Genomic DNA, 13,816 nt, shown 5'->3' on the forward strand with positions numbered 1-13,816 from the left:
CTCTCCCCAAGGGGAGTGGCGGGTTCAGCGGCGTTCGCGGCGCACGAGGCGGAGGGTAAATGTGGAGGCTGGCCTTGCGGCATCGTACGCTCTGCCTGTGAGTGGACATGTGGCTTCTCCTTCAGCAAGGTCCGAGCAGGCACACGGGGGGAGGAGTTTATTAGTTATTGGGAGCTCCGACGTTAGGCGGGTGATGGAGCCCCTTAGGGAAATAGCGGAAAGGTCGAGAAAGAAGGCCAGTGTTCACTCTGTCTGTTTGCCGGGGGGTCTCATCCGAGATGTGGAGGAGGCCCTGCCGGCGGCGATAGAGAGCACTGGGTGCACCCGACTGCAAATTGTTGCTCATGTCGGCACCAATGACTCCTGCCGTCTGGGTTCAGAGGTCATCATCAGTTCGTACAGGCGGTTGGCGGAATTGGTGAAGACGGAAAGCCTCGCTCGTGGGGTGCAATCAGAGCTAACTATTTGTAGTATCGTTCCCAGAACCGATCGCGGTCCTTTGGTTTGGAGCCGAGTGGAAGGCTTAAACCAGAGGCTCAAACGATTCTGCGGAGATCTCGGGTGCAAATTTCTCGACCTCCGCTATCGGGTGGAGAAATGTAGGGTCCCCCTGAATAGGTCAGGCGTGCACTACACGCCCGAAGCGGCTACAAGGGTAGCGGAGTACGTGTCGAGTGCCCTTGGGGTTTATAGGTTCCTACCACCCTAGGCCCGACAAGACGCCTCCTGAGAGGCGACAAGGTAGGAGTAGGCAAAATGCAACAGGGAATAACAATATTAATGTGCTAATAGTATACTACAGGAGCGTCTATAGAAAGGTTCCAGAACTGCTCTCATTAATAAACGGTCACAACGCCCATAAAGTACTAGGGACAGAAAGTTGGCTGAAACCAGACGTAAACAGTAATAAAATCTGATATTCAGATATGAATGGTAATTGGGTGTCTCTATAGGCCCCCTGGCTCTGCAGCTGTTGTGACTGAGCACCTGAAGGATAATTTGGAAAATATTTCGAGTAGATTTCCCCACCATGTTATAGTTCTGGGTGGAGATTTTAATTTGCCGGATGTAGACTGGGAGACTCAAACGTTCATAACATTTGGCAGGGACAAAGAATACAGTGAAAGTTTTTAAAGTGCTTTATCTGAAAACTACCTTGAACAGTTAAACAGAGAAATGACTCGTGGCGATAACATATTAGACCTTCTCTTGACAAACAGACCCGAACTATTTGAAACAGTTAACGCAGAACAGGGAATCAGCGATCATCAAGTGGTTAGTGCATCGATGATTTCAGTCGTAAATAGAAATATTAAAAAGTGTAGGAAGATTTTTCTTTTTAGCAAAAGTGACAAAAAGCAGATTACAGAGTACCTGTCGGCTCAACAAAAAAGTTTTCTCTCAAATACAGATAGTGTTGAAGCTCAGTGGACAAAGTTCAAAACCATCGTACAATATGCGTTAAATGAATATGTGCCAACCAAGATCGTAAGAGATGGAAAAGGGCCACCGTGGTACAACAACCGAGATAGAAAACTGCTGCGGAAGCAAAGGGAACTTCACAGCAAACATAAACATAGCCAAAGCCTTGCAGACAAACAAAAATTACGCGAAACGAAATGTAGTGGGAGGGGGCTATGAGAGAAGCGTTCAATAAATTCGAAAGTAAAGTCTTATGTAATGACTTGGCAGAAAATCCTAAGTAATTTTGGTCTTATGTCAAAGAGGTAGGTGGATCAAAACAAAATGTCCAGACACTCCGTGACCAAAATGGTACTGAAACAGAGGATGACAGACTAAAGGCCGAAATACTAAATGTCTTTTCCAAAGCTGTTTCACAGAGAAAGACTGCACTGTCGTTCCTTCTCTAGATTGTCGCACAGATGACAAAATGGTAGATATCGAATTAGACGACAGAGGGATAGAGAAACAATTAAAATCGCTCAAAAGAGGAAAGGCCGCTGGACCTGATAGGATACCAGTTCGATGTTACACAGAGTACGGGAAGGAACTTGCCTCTCTTCTTGCAGCGGTGTACCGTAGGTCTCTAGAAGAGCGAAGCGTTCCAAAGGATTGGAAAAGGGCACAGGTCATCCCCGTTTTCAAGATGGGACGTCGAACAGATGTGCAGAACTATAGACCTATATCTCTAACGTCAATCTGTTGTAGAATTTTGGAACACGTATTATGTTCGCGTATAATGACTTTTCTGGAGACTAGAAATCTACTCTGTATGAATCAGCATGCGTTTCGAAAAAGAGGGGCGTGTGAAGCCCAGCTCGTGCTATTCGTCCACGAGACTCAGATGCCGTATTTCTTGACTTCCACAAGGCGTTCGATACAGTTCGTCACAGTCATTTAATGAACAAAGTAAGAGCATATGGACTATCAGACCAATTGTGTGATTGGATTGAAGAGTTCCTAGATAACAGAACGCAGCATGTCATTCTCAATGGAGAGAAGTCTTCCGAAGTAGAGTGATTTCAGGTGTGCCGCAGGGGAGTGTCATAGGACCGTTGTTATTCACAATATACTTAAATGACCTTGTGGATGACATTGGAAGTTCACTGAGGCTTTTTGCAGATGATGCTGTGGTGTATCGAGAGGTTGTAACAATGGAAAATTGTACTGAAAACAGGAGGATCTGCAGCGAATTGACGCATGGTGCAGGGAATGACAATTCAATCTCAATGTAGACAAGTGTAATGTGCTGCGAATACATAGCAAGATAGATCCCTTATCATTTAGCTACAAAATAGCAGGTCAGCAACTGGAAGCAATTAATTCCATAAATTATAAAGGAGTAGGCATTAGGAGTGATTTAAAATGGAATGATGATATAAAGTTGACGTCGGCAAAGCAGATGCCAGACTGAGATTCATTGGAAGGATCTTAAGGAAATGCAATCCGAAGACAAAGGAAGTAGGTTACAGTTCCCATGTTCGCCCACTGCTTGAATACTGCTCAACAGTGTGGGATCCGTTCCAGATACGGTCGATAGAAGAGATAGAGAAGATCCAACGGAGAGCAGTGCGCTTCGTCACAGGATCATTTAGTAATGGCGAAAGCGTTAAGAAGATGATAGATAAACTCCAATGGAAGACTGCAGGAGAGACGCTCAGTAGGTCGGTAAGGCCTTTTGTTAAAGTTTCGAGAACATACCTTCACCGAAGAGTCAAGCAGTATATTGTCCCTCCTACGTATATCTCCCGAAGGGGCCATGGCGATAAAATCAGAGAGATTAGAGCCCACACAGAAGCATACTGACAATCCTTCTCTCCACGAACAATGCGAGACTGGAATAGAAGGGAGAACCGATAGAGGTACTCAGGGTACCCTCCGCCACACACCGTCATGCGGCTTGCGGACTATGGATGTAGATGTAGATGTAGATGTACAACAATGATTAACGTGACACAGCCTATCTTGTATTATCCAGAGGAACCTCCACACATATTGCCTCGCCAGAACCTAGCGTTTATTAACGAGTCCTTGGATCCCACATTACTACAATCTTTAGATAGCCTGACTATCTCAGAAAAAGAGCAGATCTCAGTTAATAAACTACTGCAGTATGTGTAGCAATATTTGGAGAAACGTAAGCAAAACACAGTTATATTTGGTGTGTCAACGACTAACATAATCTTAGTTCTAATGTTATTTTGTGCAACTTACGTTTGTATACGGAAAAAGATGTCTCATTCTGAAATAACAACTGTACATCAGATACCAATGGGATGGATCGGGACATAATATAAATAGATAACCAATGAAAATACTGGAATCAGTATTAAGTGTAAATAGATGATTAGAGGATAAGAAAAGTTTGATAGTGTTGAAGGAGTAGTTGTAAGATACCTGTAGAGCATAAGGAAGTATGGCGTGCACAACCAGTAAATCCAGAATTGTAAAATTCGCGATGAATCTTTTTGAACGAGGGGGATGTGTAGTGTCACAGAATAGTAAAGAGTTGGAAACATGGAATATTGTCAAAGTCTCGTTCCCTATGCTGAGAGCCAGAGACAGTAGGTTAGCCAAGAGGTAAGAGGATTGTACATGTATCGGATTGTGTCGTCACACAGGGGCAATGGCCTGGTTACACACAACAGGCGAGAGAGAATTGCTTAGCACGCGGGTTTGAGTTACACGGGGACTTTCGTAGAGTGTAAGACAGAGGCATAGCGTCAGTTGTACGGCATTTCATAACTTCGCGTAAGTCTGCCGTAAGTCTGCCGTAACAACACGTAACTCTGTCACAAGGAAACCTAAGGGGCAAGTACGACAGATTAAGCACCATTATACGTGGAACGAATGCATTCATTACAAACGAGCTTGACGTCAGGAAGTCGCTCGTGCTTCCTTTAAAAACGCCAGCTTTGATAGCAACGAGGCACTCGCTGTTACACTTGCGTTTAGATGTGCACTGGGAAGCTGTGTAGCGCTCATCTCGGTGATCAACATGTTAATCTTTATTAAGGAGATGTTGCAAGAAGGGCGGCCCATCCAGCAGCAGACGTGAGGGGACAGTACCAGCTCCGGTCCTCTCCGCTGCCGCTGTCAATCATCAAACAAGGATTATCAGACATCGTGGCAGACTCGCTCGCCACCAATGCTGACCACATCAGTGAGCCGTCGTCAAGGTCATGCGGGGCGTAGGCCCTGTGCATCCGCCGTCACAACCAGGTGAGCCGAAGAAGCTGGGGGACTGCACCCCGTTCCACCCATCCACCGCGGACGAGCCACCAGGAGGAGCAGGAAAGAAGACGGGGTGGGATAGAGTACACTCTGCACTACGAGAATGCCTCTCGTGCCGACAGCGCCGGGACTCCAACCTGGAGCCTCCTACGGGCAGCGGCCTGCTGTCCGCGGCCGAACCGGCTGGCCAGCCGGGCACTGCCAGTCACGCGCGCCCGAAGTAAGGGCATTCCACCGCAACGTCACCGCATGTGGCGCTGCGCTAGCAAGACAGGTGCGGCCTGGAGCTGGTGTCATCGCTCTGAGTCAGCGAGGACTCAGGGAAGGTCGGTGATATCACCAAGCTCGGCTAGCCTGTGTTACGTGGGCCACATTGTACTATGCAGGAGTAAAGGTGTCATTAATAATACTTCTTTGGCGTTCCTGACGTGTCCACAGTCATTTCTAGCATCCTGACAACTGGAGAGGTCACCGCTTAGCTTCCAGTCCACTGTAGGCGACCGGGACCACCGGACCGCCTAAAGTATGTTAATGATACGATTCGCTGATGAGAATTCTGTCCTGAGTGAAACTGAAGAAGAACTACATGATATGTTGAATGGGATGAACAGTCTAATGAGTACGAAATATGGACTAAGAGTAAATCGAAGAAACACGGAAGTAATGAGAAGTGGCAGAAATAGGAACAGCGAGAAACTTAACATCACTACTGATGATCACGATGAAGATGAAGTTGAATTGTGCTGCCTCGGTAGGAAAATAACCAAAGATGGATGGAGCAAGGAGGACATTAAAAACAGAGTACCACTGGCAAAGAGGGCATTCCTGGTCAAGAGAAGTTTACTGGTATCAAACAAAGGCCTTAAACTGAGGAAGAAATTTCTGAGAACGTACGCTTGGAGCATTGTGTGGTAGTGAAGCATGGACTGTGGGTAAACCGGTACAGAGGAGAGTCGAAGCATTTGGGCTGTGGTATTACAGACGAATGTTGAAAATTAGGTGGACTGTTAAGGTAAAGAACGAAGAGGTTCTGCGCAGAACTGGAGATGAAAGGAACATGTGGTAAACAGTGATGAAGAGAAGGGACTGGATGATATGACACCTGGTAAGACATCAGGGAATGATTCCATGGTAATAGAGGGAGCTGTAGAGAGGGCTAAAACTGTAAAGAAAGACAGAAATTGGAATACGAGTACATCCAGCAAATAGTTGAGAACGAAGTTTGCAAGTGCTACCATGAGATGAAAAGGTTGGTACAGGAGACAAATTCGTGGCGGACCGCTCAAACCATTCACAAGATTGATGACACAAAAAACGGGGTTCAACTGCCAGGTTTTCATGAACAAATCTCTCCTAGCTGGTCTCGGCGGAGGTTCGGGTCCCCCCTCAGGCATGAGTGTGTGTTTGTCCTCAGGATAATTTAGGTTAAGTAGTGTGTAAGCTTAGGGACTGATGACCTTAGCAGTTAAGTTCCATGAGATTTCACACACACGTTTTCAATCCTAGCTGGTTCGTCTGACAGGCCTTTTCTGACATTTATCGCTTTCCTTTAGGTGACTACGCATTCTAAAATTTCTATCACATATTTATTTGTGATATATTGTTATACAAGTTGTGACAGCTGTAAGTGCAGATATTTCTACTGGTAGCTGAGGAAGGAATGCTAAACAACATTACATCAGTATTCATGACAGTTGCTGACTACCTTTTACAACCCGTATATTTTTAGGTTGTGTAATACCTCCATGTACGTGAAGCACAAGCAAGCCCTTAATGTTTGTTTCCCTGACCAGCAGATGGGAGGTGGTGAAATCTGGAACCATGGACGCAAAACGATTATGCTATACTCACAGGCATAGTCCACACAGAATTGCAGGTATGACTGTGCAGAAAACGTCAGGTCAAAGTAGCTGACATGTCTATGGGAAGACTGTTCGACAGAAGAAAAAATAACCAACACACTGAAGCGCATACGTAATAAGGTACCAATGATGATGATGCCTCACTCGTTACACTCTGCATAACCTGGTGGTTTAGACTGAAGAATAGCTATCTTCCGAGAACGGTCTGTCAGCACCTGGAGCAGGAGAACGGTGCAGCTCACCGCCCCCGCAGCGGGTAAACAGCCCGCAGGTAGCTCCTTGCGAGGTGCCGGGGACCTGTGGGGATGGCACGTGGTGCGGGCTGTGGGGGTGGCGCGCTCTGCCGTACCCCGGCGCGTAACGACCGCGTGATGACGTAGGGCCGGGCGCGCCTGATTGCTATCGCGGCGCCCTGCATAGAAATGACTGCGTTTGAAGTGTACGCAGAAAGAGTCGTTAGCTGTGCTTCGCTACCCCGGCAACGTGGCGCTAGGGGCCGCGGCGTAGGAGGCGTTCCTGGAGGGCAGCTAGGTAGTCGCTGCCTCTGGAGCTTCTCGAGCACGTGTGTGTGCCAGCGCGCCGACACCTCTGCACTTGACAGGAGCTCTGTAGTCCCTCCACAGAGAACCCTGGTGACTTCAATTGTCATTTCTAAACCGAGTGCCAAAGTGGAAACTTTGATTTTGCTTCGTTTTTTTTTTTTTGTTTTTCTTTTTTGGTGCATCGATCATCTCATGAGTTTGATATGGCCAGACACTAATACCGCTCCTATGACAAACTTCTGCAACATGTCAGTTGCGACTGCTTCTTTACTTCCTCCTTGAAGTTTCAGTTCCAAATGTGGAACTAAGCAGCACAAGAAAATTACAGAATTACCTTTTTTTGAAGCCTCGTAAGTGTCTCTCACCGCGACATTGGACTCAGAGGTGCCTCCTACCTTCATCTGTAACGCTGCACATCTGTGATGTTCTGACACGTCAACCTCGTGTTCGACGACACTTGAAAGAGCGAGGTTTGACAAATGCGGGGAAGAGGGGGGAGGATGGCGTCAGGTGTGTTAATAATGACACATTGGCATCAAATTTCACCAAAATTCTGCTCTCTTGTTTTGATGCCACTGAAATAGTGGTCACAACCGCGAAGCATGGCGTTGAAATCACCCGCGTTTGTTATCGGTGGTCAAGGGAAACATTTGAAACACACTGTCAGTCAGGATGGACTGGAAAAGGCCTCAAGAGGTGGCATTTTTGTGTCAGTGAAACAATCTCTCCCCTAGGCGCATCCAGTTTCACACATTTTGCGTTCGAAGACGACAGTTTTTAGTGTAATGTTCATCACAACTTTCTTGACAAACTTTGCCGCTGCTGACGTCTTCTGGAAGATTCAACCGTTTTCTAAGTACATTGCAAGACTAGAACCCCATTGCAGTACTGGAACCACAGTGTAGTGTGATGGCAAGTCTTTATATATATATATATATATATATATATATATATATATATACAGGGTGTTTCAAAAATGACCGGTATATTTGAAACGGCAATAAAAACTAAACGAGCAGCGATAGAAATACACCGTTTGTTGCAATATGCTTGGGACAACAGTACATTTTCAGGCGGACAAACTTTCGAAATTACATTAGTTACAATTTTCAACAACAGATGGCGCTGCGGTCTGGGAAACTCTATAGTACGATATTTTCCACATATCCACCATGCGTAGCAATAATATGGCGTAGTCTCTGAATAAAATTACCCGAAACCTTTGACAACGTGTCTGGCGGAATGGCTTCACATGCAGATGAGATGTACTGCTTCAGCTGTTCAATTGTTTCTGGATTCTGCCGTTTCAAATATATATTGCAACAAACGGTATATTTCTGTCGCTGCTCGTTTAGTTTGTATTGCCGTTTCAAATATACCGGTCATTTTTGAAACACTCTGTATATATATATATATATATATATATATATATATATATATATATATATATAAAGACTTGCCATCACACTACACTGTGGTTCCAGTACTGCAATTGGGTATATATATATACTGCGCAGAACCACTAAGGCCGCTTAATACCGTTTACCGTTCGTCGAAATCTATACGTGATGCCAAGCAGGAGATGGTGTTTATGATTTGTCATCCCTCCTTTGTCGTACAAACCTGTGTACGAGGGGAGGTGACACTGAAATGCATGTGAAAATAACGGCAGTTTAGCAACGCTCTTGGGCAGTTAAACATTTCTGTAGAGAAACGTCCATCTACCGACCAGCCAAAAAGGCAACCCTTTCCAGACCTCTCTGATTACGTATGCTGTTAGCTGATGGTTGTGTATAGCAGTAAACGGGTATCTCTGTACAGGGACATTTTTAAACTACCCAACAAAGGTGATCAAGGGATGTCAATAGTGTTATCGAGCACGCATAACAAAAACGCGTGATTCAACACGGGGTCGCGGTTCTCACCTCCATCGCAGAGTAGTCAAAAGAACGGTTGAAATGTGGATTAGATGGAGTGTAATGACCTTCCCATTGTGTTATGTGTCCACTGTGGCTTTGGAAAGAATTATGGGAAAATTTGGTGCCAGTGTGACATACACTATTGGCCATTAAAATTGCTACACCACGATGATGTGCTACAGACACGAAATTTAACCGACAGGTAGAAGATGCTGTGATATGCAAATGATTAGCTTTTCAGAGCATTCACACAACGCTGGCGCCGGTGGCGACACCTACAACGTGCTGACATGAGGAAAGTTTCCAACAGATTTCTCATACACAAACAGCAGTTGACCGGTGTTGCCTGGTGACACGTTGTTGTGATGTCTCGTGTAAGGAGAAGGAATGCGTACAATCACGTTTCCGACTTTGATAAAGATCAGATTGTAGCCTATCGTGATTACGGTTTATCGTATCGCGACATTGCTACTCGCGTCAGTCGCGATCCAATGACTGTCAGCAGAATATGGCATCGGTGGGTTTAATAGGGAACGTGTGCTGGATGCCAACAACCTCGTACCACTAGCAATCGAGATGACAGGCATCTTATCAGCATGGCTGTAACGGATCGTGCAGCCACGTCTCGATCCTTCAGTCAACAGATGGGGACGTTTGCAAGACAACAAGCATCTGCACGAACAGTTCGAGGACGTTTGCAGCAGCATGGGCTATCAGCTCGGAGACCATGGCTGCGGTTACCCTTGACGCTGCATCACAGAGAGGAGCGCCTGCGATGGTGTACTCAACGACGAACCTAGGTGCACGAATGGCAAAACGTCATTTTTTCGGATGAATCCAGGTTCTGTTTACGGCATCTGGGTTGGCGATATCGCGGTGAACGCAGATTGGAAGCGTGTATTCGTCATCGCCATACTGGCGTATTACCCGGCGTGATGGTGAGGGGTGCCACTGGTTACACGTCTCGGTCATCTCTCGTTCGCACTGACGGCACTTTGAACAGTGGACGTTACATTTCAGATGTGTTACGACCTGTGGCTCTACCCTTCATTCGATCCCCAGGAAACCCGACATTTCAGCAGGATAAAGCACGACCGCATGTTTCAGTTCCTGTACGGGCCTTTCTGCATACAGAAAATATTCGACTGCTGCCCATTCTCCAGATCTCTCACCAATTGAAAACGTCTGGTCAATGGTGGCCGAGCAACTGGTTCGTCACAATACGCCAGTCACTACTCTTGATGAACTGTGGTATCATGTTGAAGCTGCATGAGCCTGTACACGCCATCGCATCTCTGGTTGACACAATTCTCAGGCGTATCAAGGCCGCTATTATGGCCCAAGGTCGTTGTTCTGGGTACTGATTTCTCATGATCTATGCACCCAAACTGCGTGAAAATGTAATGTCATGTCAGTTCTAGTATAATACATTTGTCCAATGAATACCCGTTTATCATCTGCATTTCTTCTTGGTGTATCAATTTTAATGGCCAGTAGTGTAATTAACCCACGATGTACCTCAAATGAATTTCTGAGCTGTGGCCTTTTACCCGCATGTGTCTTCACCCCGCTGTTTAAACCGTGGCCGAGCCCCAGTGTGATTTCGCGGGGTGCCACACTTTGCCGCTCTTGCCCTGGATGATTGTGGCCACTTTTGATTCAAATTTAAACTTCTGCGTCGCAATGGGAGGCAATTACGGGGTACGGTAAGTGACTAATTCTGTTGTGCAGTGTATAAAAACGTATTACCGCTGATGCCCGCGCAGTTGAGAGTCCCACAAACCGAAGCAAACAACATATTACGAACTAACTGAGCGATGGGGGAAAAGAAGCAAGCGGGGAGTAAATCTTATTATTAATCATTCAGTGAAAGTTGTTTCATATTCTTGTCAACTCAGAGCACCCGGGTCGCTACCGAGCCTCGAGCACCGTTAAAGAGAGTACCCTGTATGAAGAAATAATTCACATTTTCTTTGTGCATTTGAATTCGGAGCTCAGTGGCACCTATAAGAACCAAACACTTTGCTAATCAAACATGGATGGATTTTATTTTTGTGTTGCTGTGGAATAACTTTTCCTACTGTAGCATCTATTCGGGCACTAAAGGTATTATATGACACAGAAGAGTAATATAACCACGAAAGGAGAATATTACGTGAGACTAAATCTTGAATGTTATTCTTGAGTCGGCCGCGGTGGTCTAGCGGTTGCAGGTGCGCAGTCCGGAACCGCGCGACTGCTATGGTCGCAGGTTCGAATCCTGAGTCGGGCATGGATGTGTGTGATGTCCTTAGGTTACATAGGTTTAAGTAGTTCTAAGTTCTAGGGGACTGATGACCAGAGTAGTTAAGTCCCATGGTGCTCAGAGCCATTTATTTTTGAGAGTTACTGATAATAAAGCAACAAATATCAAAATTTCTACAACGATACCGCGTCTGAGAGACGCTGAGGGGATTAGCGACGAACCTGCATTTTCGAGACTGCCATTTACCTCGGACTCAAGTCTGGAATTAACAAGTTTTCAGCTCCCTACTAACGCCTAAGCGAGTATGTACGACACAGTACCACATGGAGGAGAGTAGGCAGTTTGAATATGACGTTACAACTACTTACTTACTTTTTCTTTTAGTTCTGAGTCATCAGTCTTCTCAATAGTTTAATGTGACCCACAGCCAATTCCTCTCTTGGGCCAACCTCTTCATTTCAGAGTAGCACATGCAACCTACGCCCTCAATTACGTTTTGGATGTATTCCAATCCCTGTTTTCCCCCTACAGTTTTTTTTCCCTCTACAGCTCTCTCTAGTAACATGGAAATTATTGCGTGATATATTATCATATGTCCTACCTTCCCCTTATCAGCGTTTCCCACATATTCAGTCCCTCACCGATTCTCCGGAGGACCCCTTCATTCCTTACGTTATCAGTCCACGTGATCTTCAACATTCTTCTGTAGCACCACATCGCATATGTTTCCATTTTCTTCTTTCCCGCTTTTTCCACACTCCATGTTTCACTATCATACAATGCTCTGCTCCACATGTGTTCCTCAGAGACTTCTCGAAATTAATGCCTGTGTTTTACACTATAAGATTATTCCTATCCAGGAATGCCCTTTTAACCAGTGCTAGTGTGCTTTTTATGTCCTCCTTGCGCCATCCGTTAATGGCTATTTCACGTTCTAAGTAACAGAATTCTTTAACTTCATGTACTTTTCGATTATTAGTCCTGGTGTTGAGTTTCTCGCTGGCCACATTTCTCCTACTCCTCATTACTTTCGTCTTTCTCTGATTTACCCTCAGTCCATATTCTGTACTCATTAGACTGTTCATTCCATTCAGTAGAATCTGCAATTCTTCTTCACTTTCACTGAGGAAAGCAATGTCATCACAGAATTTAAGTATTGTTACTCTTTTACGTTGAATTTTAATCCCACTCTTTCTTTTCTTTCTGTCGCTGCTTCTTCGATGTATATTTTGAACAGTAGTGGCGAAAGACTACATCCCTGCTTTTTATCCTTTAACCCGAGCACTTCGTTGTTGGTCCTCGACTCTTATTGCTCTTGGTTCTTGTGCATATTCTGTATTACCCGTCTCTCCCCATAGGTAGCCCTTAATTTTCTCAGAATTTCCAACACCTTCCATCATTTGACATAAATGATGGAGAGGCATGTAAGATGGTCCGTCACTTATGTGCCTACTTTTATAGCAGAACGCAAGTATAAAGACGAAAACTTGTGAATCTACCTTGCACCAGGTCGACTTGTTTCTTTCAGCCAACAGACCATGAGCTACGCTATGGGTGATCTGTGGCCAAGAATTTTATTTCACAAAACGGTAAAAATAGTGTTGATTATTTATCGACATAAACATTCTCAATGTCCTGTGCTATAAGTAACTGATAGAAGAGAATCGAGCATTTATATGTTTACGGAGATAACGGGCTATATTTACTGGCTTTGTTATTCGTCGAGGTTACTACAAAAACGTGCAGTTCAACTGAATCATGTTATTGTGTGGTGTTTTATGCAAGGATGCTGGAAAATATCAAGGTATCGGATAAAACCGTTACTTCGGTTTGAAGATAAAATAGCTTGAAGCTGGATCCATTTTTGTCAGGAAAAAACCAACAAGCTACTGAAAAAATTAGGAAAAGGCACTTGAGATAGCAGTGAAGAAAATACTGAAACGACTTGGGTTGCACATCCACCCTAGGTTAACAACTCCTGCGGCCATACATGCATTTAAGTCTGCGTTCACAGCCCTAGTTGTTGTTTCAACCCTGCTATGATGTGCTCAGTAAATGCCAAATATTTTCTTATGTGTAGCTGGCATGACTTGTCTCTTCAGTTTAAATGTTCTTAAGTGACACAATGTCGATCACAGTTTACCGGAAAAAACAATTGGTGCAAGCTGTTCAAGATTCTGAATAAAGTAGGGGTAAGCTATAGGGAGAGAAGGGTCATATACAATATGTACAACAACCAAGAGGGAATAATAAGAGTGGACGATCAAGAATGATGTGCTCGTATTAAGATGGGTGTAAGACAAGGCTGTAGCCTTCCGCTCCTACTCTTCAATCTGTACATCGAGGAAGCAATGATGGAAATAAAAGAAAGGTTCAGGAGTGGAATTAAAATACAAGGTGAAATGATATCAATGATACGATTCGCTGATGACATTGCTATCCTGAGTGAAAGTGAAGAAGAATTATATGATATGCTGAACGGAATGGTCTAATGAGTACACAGTATGATTTGAGAGTAAATCGGAGAAAGACGAAGGTAATGAGAAGCAGTAG

Source organism: Schistocerca gregaria, chromosome 2 (assembly GCF_023897955.1).
Source record: "Schistocerca gregaria isolate iqSchGreg1 chromosome 2, iqSchGreg1.2, whole genome shotgun sequence".
NCBI classification, from domain to species: domain Eukaryota; kingdom Metazoa; phylum Arthropoda; class Insecta; order Orthoptera; family Acrididae; genus Schistocerca; species Schistocerca gregaria.